The sequence below is a fragment of the Dasypus novemcinctus genome, chromosome 4 (genome assembly GCF_030445035.2).
Source record: "Dasypus novemcinctus isolate mDasNov1 chromosome 4, mDasNov1.1.hap2, whole genome shotgun sequence".
NCBI lineage: Eukaryota > Metazoa > Chordata > Mammalia > Cingulata > Dasypodidae > Dasypus > Dasypus novemcinctus.
In genome coordinates, this window is record NC_080676.1 from 56,540,848 (window position 1) to 56,551,504 (window position 10,657).

General features: G+C 39.7%; 1 non-coding gene across 1 annotated transcript; it reads left to right on the top strand.

Moving 5' to 3' along the window:
* Window positions 1–9,244: 9,244 nt before the first annotated feature.
* Window positions 9,245–9,320, top strand: TRNAG-CCC (transfer RNA glycine (anticodon CCC)). Its single transcript has one exon. It is a non-coding gene; the product is annotated as a tRNA-Gly (tRNA).
* Window positions 9,321–10,657: the final 1,337 nt, after the last annotated feature.

Genomic DNA, 10,657 nt, shown 5'->3' on the forward strand with positions numbered 1-10,657 from the left:
GTTGATGCTTAACACAATGTGATCTGACATTTGACACAGTGTGTAATCTGGGGATATAGTCATACAGTTATGTTCTGCACCTGATTGCTCACAGCCTCTTTCACAAATTGGAATAGATGTAATTAAAATATATATCTTTTGAACTTTTAGCAGAAAATTATATTCAACAAATTACGAAACGAGACTATGTACAGTAGTTTGGGTATATGATACCCACCATCTGCCCAATTCAGACCAAAGTACTAAGTTCTAAAATAATTCTTAAATCAGATGTTTCAAAGGACAGGAGGATGATAATCTAAGATACTTCAAAGGGCACTATCAGAAGTAACAAAAGTAATTGTAAAATAGAAATAAGTACAGTTAAACTGGTAGTGTTCTTTTACCTCTTGATTAGATAATTAATGAATCCTAAAAGGCACCTCTACTATCTTTACACAAGGAATTATCAACATTTTATGTGAGAAATATCAGAGAACAGACACATTCTCAACGCTGAGACTTTTGAGCTGTTCTTCTCTAGTTAGTGAATATGGTCTCAAGACACTCAACAGCTTGAGACACTGTTAAGCATTCAACAAACTCAGGACAACTGAAAACAGTAATCTTTATACTATTTAAGTTCAAGGAAATTAGTTAATAGGTAATTTTAGGGGTGGGAAATAACAGATGTTTACATTCTCTTATCAATGATAGGGGCAACTGGTATTAATGTTTATTCAACTAGTGCCTTAATTTCTGAGTTTGGGTATCACCCATATGCAAAAATGAAATGTCAGAGGCTTTTAATAAATGCCATATTCTTGCCTCAGAAGTTGCTTAAGTGGCTTGGATTCTACATGAACTTAAGGACCAGGGTCTCCCTGTTGGTAAGTGGAAGAACAAGGATTTGAATGCAAGTTTGGACAACCTTTAGAGCCTGCACTCCCTTTACTATGGTCTCCACTTTCATCTTCATATGAATATTTGCCACATATAACTGATATTCACTGTGGTTAATGTCCTTGTTTAATGTCAGAGCTGGTGCACTTTATATATCCCCATTGCAGATCATTTAAGAGTAAACATATTTTTAAAAGTAGAATGGTTAACCTCACTAAATTGAGAGATGCATTGTTAAAGAGAGAGCAGGTGCCATTTTATACCTGCTAACTTAATACAGCTTTTTAGTGATAATACTCAAATGTTGGCAATTAGTGAAGTTGGTATATTCTGGAAGAGTGGAAGAGTAAATTCTTAAATTCTTTTGGAATGCAATTTTCTGTCTAAAAATGTTCAGATTCTTTTGATAGGAATTTAATATAAGGAAACAATACAAAGGAAAAGAGTTTATGTACAAACATGTCCATGCTAACATTATTTCTAGTGCCTAAGCATTATTTAAATACCCAAGAATAGGTTAATAAATTGTATAGAATGGCAGATAATATCAAATGGAATATTATACAGTCATTAAAATTATAATTATGAAGACCTGGAAAATTTTAATGTAAAAACGAAAGCAAAAATATATTTAGCCCTTGGATACAACTATGCAACAATTATATATACAAAAAAAGTTGAGGACAATACCTGCTACATGGTAAACAGTATTGGTTGAATGGAGAAGAGAAAAACACTCTGAAGTTGTGTAATCTCATCCCTAGCAGCTACAAGATTCAAATAGTATGGTTGAAACAAGGCATGTTTAGTAAGACTAAAGGTTATATAGCAATTCCAGAAAGGTCAATTATTTTAAAAGATTATGCAAATGACTTTTAACAAGAATTTAGAACATTTCAATAATGATGGTGATTATATCAACAATCATAATACCTTATTAAGATTGCATAATAGCATCAATTTACATATTTGTTTATAATTCCCAAAGTAACTTAGGTTATTAAAAAAACACAGTGCATGCTTTTAGAGAAAGAAACCACATAGGAGAAAGGAACAGAGACCACTGGGCCAACTCTGGAATTGAACTGGTTAGTACCATTGACAATGGCAACTAGCAGGCAAAGAGGCCCATAATGGGTTATCTAACAGTCCTTACCATTTTTTAGATTATGACTCTGCCTGGCTCTGTGCTAGACACATTCCTGTATCTTTATAGTAAGAGTGTAGTAGTTAAAGGGGCTGCCTCTAGAGCCAAGCTGCTGGGATTCAGGTTTCAGCTTCACTGCTTACCCTGTGACTTGGGTAAATTCCTTAACCCTTTGCCATCTGTAAAATGGGAATAATATCCATCAGGGTTGTTGTGAAGCCTAGTTCCAGATACCCAATAAAAGGCTCTATGAATGTTAGCTATTATAACAATTTCAAAAGTTACTTTTTATCATTCCTATCTTATGTAAGAGTAAACATGTTTATAGATGTTAAAGACACATGATTCAAACTTAGACATGTCTGCCTTCAAAGCCCAAAAGCTTTCCACTATACCTTATAAGGCACTTTCCTGACAGAGCATCCATTTTGATGGAACATAAAAGAAAGACAAATCTTCTGCTTACGTTTTATGGATCTGATTGGAAAAATTTTCTGCATTCCAGATTCTGGTTCCATTTCAAACTGGATTCCTCTTCCTCTAGAACTCCTGCCAGAAGTGAGCCCAAATAAACTTCCCCTTAACTGGATCTCCAAAATACTTCTGCTTCAAGCCTAGCTGACACAAAAAGTATGACAGAAGGGATGTCAGAGTAGAAAGAGACCAGGGTATTAACCAACTGAGATTAAAATTTCTTTTTCAAAATTGACAAAAACATTGGCTGTGTGAACACATTGTCAGGGCCACTTTCAGAGTTTTGGAAGAGATCTATGCAAGTGAGAAGAACTGAAGCTTAAGTTTCATTACACCTTTGTCACAGTCCCGATATAAAGGTTATCAACAACTTTCCTCTCTTATAATGAAATCAATGCTTAAATGTGATGTTTACAGTCCATTGCATATGAAATTATATATAAATTATATATGGAATACCTAAAAAAATAGAACTGAAGTGTCAACAGTGAAAAAAGTTTCAAAATACTTCTAATTTTAATGGTATAATGTAGATACCTTCTTGTATATATAAAAAGGCATTTACAGATAATTCATATTCCAAGGAAAGTGTCTTATTTTCAGAGTACACATCTACTGGTTCTGGGAGGATGGGTGGCTTATTGGTCATTACAACTTCTGGTTCTCTTATCCTACCTCTTCCATTGTCACCACTGAGAAATGTGTCTCTATGTCTTTTCAGTTCTTTAGTTGCCATTGCTCTGAAACTCATCATACAGTCACATCCCACTCACTAAAAACCACCATGAAGGGACTCTGTCTTGCTTCACCACTGTACTTGAATTTATCTCAATCCTTAACTTTACCTTAACTCCTTTGCCTCTGACTTCTTTCAGAGTAGGAATTAAGTGAAGTTTTTAGAAGAGAGAAGAACTGTAAATTGTATCAGAAAAATAGGGCTGTAAATCAAAAAGAAGTTCTAATTTTAGACTCTGAAAATACATTATACCATTTATTGAACTTTTCTTGATGTCTTCATTTTCCCTGGCCTATGGCCTTCACTCCTGTCTCCTGTGGCAGTTTGAAATTATTTTATGAATTCCAGAAAAAGATTGTTTGTGGCCTGGTACACTCCTGTGGGTGTGAGACCTTTTTTTAACTAGACGACCTCAGCGAGGCATGGCTCAGGTTGAGTCTTCGCTCTCTTGCTGGGTCTGATGAAAAATGGAAAAGAGAGCTATGCCATATTTGGTGTTACCATGTGGTGGAAAGGAGAGGCTCAGGAAACTGAGGCCCGGGAAGAGATGAGCCATTTGCCTGATAGCTTGCAGCTGAAATAGGGAAAAAAGTAGAGCAGCTGAGCCTGAGAGAAGAGGCCCGGTAAGAGACGAGTCCTATGCCTGGATGCCCTCATCTGAGCTCTGGGAGATTGTACAGACCTGGGGGAAGGCAGCAACCAGACAGAGATCACCTGTCATCTTCAACATTTAGGTGAGAAAGTGCCTCTTATGGTTCATTGAGTTGGACTTTTCATGGCCTTGGAACTGAAGCCTTTACCCCCAAATAAATCCCCTTTATAAAAGCCAACATGTTTCTGGTACTTTGCATTGGCAGTGCTTTGGCAAAACTAAAACAGCTCCTGAGATTTATCAGCTTTGTAAGGAAGGGAGATAGTCTTAAGCAACAAAATAGGAAATAGGATACCCCAAAATCTGGGGTAGTCACTATAAAACTAGAATATAGCAGCACATCTGAATTTTGTAAGGTCATAGAACAGATATTTCTATTCGGGAATCAGTTGGTAATGAAAGAAGGCTGTGCATGGAAGATAAAGTGGGTAAGGTTTTTTGCTTGCAGTAATTGATGTGACACATGGACTCTAGGAGTGAGATATGTCTACAGTACATCTCTGAGGGGAATAGTTACCTCTCTCAAGTTATGGCCTTGGGGAAAGACCAATAGGAAGTTTTGGCTTAGTTATGGGCCACCAAGTGGCAGTTAATTATGGTGTTTGTTATATCTGGAATGGTTGTTTTAAAGACTGAATTTTATTTGTACTTGTAGTTATTCTTGAATGTAGAATACCTCTAGAGTTCACTTGAATATTACAGTTTTACTTTATCAACTGTAGTTTTTTACTTTTTAGATTCTGTTTGCTAACATGAACCTATTAAAGTGAAAATCCTCTGGCTTCAGCCCTCAGATGGGTTAATAGAGGAAATATTTTTGGTAACTTCTGGCATCTGGCAGGGCAGCCACACACCAGTCTCCCCTCTGCCAGGGGAAAGATTCAGCTTGATTTGCCCACCCCCTCCCTAATCTGGGTGGATATGTAGCCATAATGGTGTGGGGGTGAGTGGCCCCCTTGGTTTCTAGGGGAGCACGCTATCAAATAAGCTCAGGTGCATCAAGTTTCAGGATGGTGTGCAAGTGGTTTCCTCTTTAGGACTTCATCCCACATTGTGTACATCATACGCTTATTCACCTTGCCCAGCTTCTTCTGCTTGCTGTATAAAACCTGGAACATCTCTTCACATTTGTTTGCAGCAATTTCAGCTTTAATCATCACTGAATTAAAAATTGACACCACCACTCCCAGCTGGCTCTACCAGAGAGGAGCATGGAAGCACTTGCTGTGCAATGCAATAGGATCCATACTTCACTCTCAGCTCATTCTTCTTAACCCCAAAGTCCAGAAGGAATGTATAACATGGTAACTGGTCTAGGGTACATTCCCTTTATTTTTTAAATTTTAACAAATCAGTTTTATTGATACATATTAATAAAGCATAAGTCTATCCAAAATGTACAATCAATGATTGTATGGTATAATCGCATGGTTGTGCATCACATCAATCACAGAGCATTTTCAGTATTCTGATAATAAAACAACCCCACCACCCTTCAATCTCTTTATGCTTTCCCTGCTATACATAGCTGCTATTCTGTTTCCTTTTCTCTATTTGTATTTGTTTTGTAAAAACAGTCTTATACGTGCAATATCACCCATATTCGTATTTCACATGACGTTTCACTATGCTGTACAGTCCCATGTTACATTTTTAGCTTTTCTAGTGGTTTCCTTCTCAACATGACCTAAGACTTTCCCTTTCAACCACTGTCATACCCATCTAAATAGCTAGTTAGAAACACTATGACGTGCTTTCACCATTTCTAAAGACCTTTTTTACCCATTCTGCACAGATTAACCCTTAGCTTTCTATTCTCTACCCTCATTCTATTTTCTGGTGACCTATATTCTAATTAACTCCATAAGTTTACACAATACATTTAGTTCATAATAGTGTAATCATGCACTACACCATTTTGGGTTGGTTTATTTATAAGGCTATTCCACCTTGTTCTTTTTTTCCATTCAAACTCTCCTGGTGGAAGAACAAATGAGCCCCAGATCCTGACCTGGTCCAGCAGAATTTGTTGGCTCTAAGTTGGTTCATTTGACCACTGATGCAGCAGAAGGAAGTCAGAGCTATGGCGGTTGGTGTATGTGCTATGGACTGCACCATGGATTGATTAATATACTTGGTTGTCTCAGGAAATCATTTGGTAGTTTCAAGGTAGATTGGATGTGTTCTAGTTCAGAGAAAGGTAAAATGATGAATTGGAAGGACAATGACTCAAGAAGAAATGAAGATGGTCATAGAGACCTCGAGCCAACAGGTAAAGTGGGTTTGTTTTACTCTACCAAGTTCTAGATGTACCTGTTTAAGGGATCTTATCCTTCTTTTGTATGCTTTAGTTACTAAGTCATTCTCCAGAGTCCTCTGAACATTGGCATCATGATCCCACGAGGGTAGACATTTATGACTGTTAGCCACAGAAAGAATTTTGTCCCTACTTTATGCCAAGTCCAACAAAGGGCAATGGTGTCCAGAATATGCAGTGTGTGCTAGTGGGGGGGGGCATCATTTCCCATGAAAGAGAAGAGCTGGAATGATGGTTCAAGGATCAGAATATTTTTCCATGTTATTTTTACCTCCATACCTGTCACCTGTCCTAGACCTAGCATAGTTGAGTGGGAGACCTAGACTGATGTGTAAGCTTGCAGTCTTGGGTCCTTTTAGATTTGGGAGGAAGGAGGAAAAATTATACAATTCAATTGTTTCTTTTAATCACATTTTGAAGTCTGGATATAATGTAGAGGGAGTGTCTGGGTGAAAAGGTCAGTAATCAAAATAATGAGTTTTTCTTATCACAGCACAATCTTCTATTCCAGCTCTCATCACTCCCAGGATTTTTACTGCTATATGAACTTGGGAAAAGAAAACAGAAGATTCTCATAGCAGAACTAAGGCAGGGGTTGCTACTCTGACAAGACAGAAACAAGGTTTGGGAATATGGAGAAAGGAGGACATATCTCAGTGATACGTGGTCAGAACCATGAGGGAAAGCATGCAATTCCTGCCTGGAATTGAATTTTTTAAAAAGATTTATTTTTTATTTTTCTCCCAGTCTCCTCCCCCTCCCCCCAGTTATCTGCTCTCTGTGCTCATTCACTGTGCGTTCCTCTGTGTCTGCTTCCATTCCTGTCAGCGGCACCGGGAATCTGTGTCTTGTTTTTGTTGTTGTTGTTGTTGTGTAATCTTGCTGCGTCATCTTGCTGCCTCATCTTGCTGCGTCAGCTCTCCACGTGTGCACTGCCACTCCTGGGCAGGCTGAACTTTCTTTCGCGCTGGGCAGCTCTCCCTATAGGGCACACCCCCTGTGCATAGGGCCCTTCCATGCCGGGCACACCCCTGCGTGGCACGGCACCCCCTGTGTGTATCTGCACTGCATGTGGGCCAGCTCCACATAGGTCAAGGAGGCCCCGGGTTAGAACCGTGGACCTCCCATGTGGTAGGTATACACTCTAACCATTGAGGCAGGTCCACTTCCCTGGATTTGAATTTATAGCATGCATATGGAAAGAATACAGACTTTTGAATCACACTGAATCTTGATTTCATTACTTAAAAGTTGCAGAACTTTGGACAAATTGATTTACCCAGTGGATCTCAAATTTTCTTTTTTTATTTCTTTTTTATTTTTTTGTCTTTATTTATTTTTTTAATGTTACATTAAAAAAATATGAGGTCCCCATATACCCCCCCACCCCCTCTCCCCACTCCTCCCCCCATAAAAACAACCTCCTCAATCATCATGAGACATTAATTGCATTTGGTGAATACATCTCTGAGCACCGCTGCACCCCATGGTCAATGGTCCACATCATAGTCCTCACTCTCCCACAGTCCACCCAGTGGGCCATGGGAGGACATACAATGTCCAGTAACTGTCCCTGCAGCACCACCCAGGACAACCCCAAGTCCCGAAAATGCCCCCACATCTCATCTCTTCCTCCCACTCCCTACCCCCAGCAGCCACCATGGCCACTTTCTCCACACCAATGCCACATTTTCTTCGATTACTAATCACAATAGTTCATGAAGTCCACTCCAATCCATACTCTATTCCTCCATCCTGTGGACCTTAGAATGGTTGTGTCCACTCCACATCTATATCAAGGAGGGGCTTAGATTCCACATGGATGCTGGTTTAGCATGCATCGGCATCCCCTAAATGGTTACATAAACACAGATTGCTGGGGCCCATCCCCAAACTTCTGATCCAGCAAGTCTGGAGTGGGCACAAGAATACGCATTTCTAACAAGTTCCCAGAGACCAGACTTTGCAAACCATCAGATTAACCCGTCTGTGTCTCAATATTTTCAACCATGAAATGGGGCTAATGCTACCTATTTCACAGGATTATCATGACGATAATACCCAACTTGTAATGAGCACTGTCCATGTGCCAGCTAGGCACTATACTAAATATGTTACAAGCATTATATCATTTCCAAGAGAGAACTCAGGAGGTAGGCTTTTCTATGACAGAAAAAGTAACACAAGGAGATCTGGCTTAAGACCAAACAGCTAAGAAGCAGTAGAGCCAGGATTTGAACCGAGGTGATCCTGAGACCAGAGCCCATGCTCTTAACTATGCCTCTATACCCTCTTCTGAAATTAAATGAGATAATATATAAGATATCTATTAAAGTGTCTGGCACAAGGGTGCTTAATACACATAGTAACGTGGTAATTTTCAGTTGGTCTTCCTTGACATGTCCCGGGAAAAGGAAATGGTATGGAAGGCAACGTGCCTGTGATAGGTTGCCAACCTGGTGGCTTGACTCCCTGAGCCCCATTGTTTCCTTTGCTTTATAAAGACAGGCAGTTTGAGAAAGGAGATAGTCATGGGAGACTCAATTTCTAGGAGTTTCACCGTTTGTCTGGTGTGGATTATCATGGTTAGAGCCCCTAGATTTCATTCATTCAGGTCAGAGCAAATCCTCAACCCCAAAGCAGGTGAAGTTACTACACACCATCCAGATTGCTCAGGGCTTCGCCAGAAGGGAATGTTATCTAGAGCCAAGCTTTGGCATTCGTCCTGGAACTTGAAACCAAATAAGTTCCCTGAGCAGACTTTAATTATCTGGCTCAAGAACTAATAACATTTAAAAAATATGACAAGGCAGGGCATACAACTCATCTGGGGAGAAAAATAGAAAAGGGACATAAGAAGAGCCTGATTCTTTCTTGTGTCATTCTGCTTTTATGAAGGTTAACAGAATTATTTGGGGGGGGGGATTGGAAGTTGCTTCCATGACAGCCACTTCAAACAATTATGACCTTTATTGACTTGTGAACCTCAACAAACCCCAAAGCAAGCCTTGAATTAAAAAAGAAAACAACCCTGGGGGAGTGGGTGTAGCTCAGTGGTTTGAGCACCTGCTTCCCATGTATGAGGTCCCAGGTTCAATCCCTGGTACTTCCTAAAAAAATTCCCCTGGTTCAATGCTTAAATAAATATCTTCCCCTGGTTCAATGCTTTAATAAATATCACAGGCAGGAGACAGGAAAAGCAACTTATTATGGAAGATATTGTGACTGGTAACCTTTGTATTTGACTGCGTTTGGAGAACAATGCCTTAAAATTCAAACAAGGTCTTTGGCTTCACCTTTCTGATATTTCTTCATTTGTATCTTGAGAAACATTAGCCATATAGTTTGAACAGATTCAGTGAAACTTATATTGCAAAAATCTGATGCTTATAGAAGTTAGAGGGATTTTTCCCCCAATGAGGGAAACAAACTAAGATCCAATTATTTACACAGGATTGTACAATTATTATCTCAAGGAGGCAATGGAGACTGCCAAGGATGAGGGGAATGGGGTCAATGGAACATGCCTCTTACTTCTGTGACTATGATACATACATAAATAAGTAAATAAATAAGGGTGTGTGTGTATATACACACACATATAGATACATCATACATTTTTTCATAAGTTACTACATATTGAAAGAGACTTAGGGGAATTTCAGCAAGGAAAACAATTGAAAAAATAGGACCTTCTTCACTGAGAACAAATGCATTCTTCTGGACCTAATACGGTTCTCTGAGCAAGTTATCTAGCCCTGCATGGAGGGCGTTTTCCCCGTCCACACTCCTTACATTCAGAAGAGGCTGTTCTGAGGATTACTAGGACAAAGCTAGCAAATGTGTTTAGAGCTAGCTGGTAGGAGGTGGCCCTGGAAATCAAAGCAGGTCATGTTTGGCAGGTTTGGTAATCTAAGGTCAATCTAACTTCTCTGACTAAAGCTTCCTATGCATAGAAACACAAATATCAGATCCAAACGCTTGTAAAAATTCCATCACCAGTTACTGCTCTGGACTCCTGAGCTGGAGACTTTTGATGTTTTCCATCTACAGAGTTTCTAATCTTTCTGAGGAACAGATGAAGCACTCATTCTTTTAACGTTTACCTTTGGAGCTTTAATTTAGTATTCCACCTTTCCCTTCCCCCTTTGCAGATCTCACAGGTGTCTGGTCAGACCTGTCAGGTGGGTCTCTGTTTGCCTGTCATTTGGGAAGCTGATGGCCTTACCTGGGCATGGCTGATTGCACAAAGCGGAACAGGGGTTCGTTTGAATTGCAGGTGTGAGCAATCAGTGTAGATCAGCACTAATCCATCAGATATTAGAACTGCCGAGCCGCTGCAGATGTGGCAGAAAGAGCCAAACGCTGTGCAGGGAGGGAGGGGGGAGTCGTGAGGGTGGGTGTGACTCTGTGTGGGTGTCTGTGTGTGTAGTCAGGGATTGCCAGTGC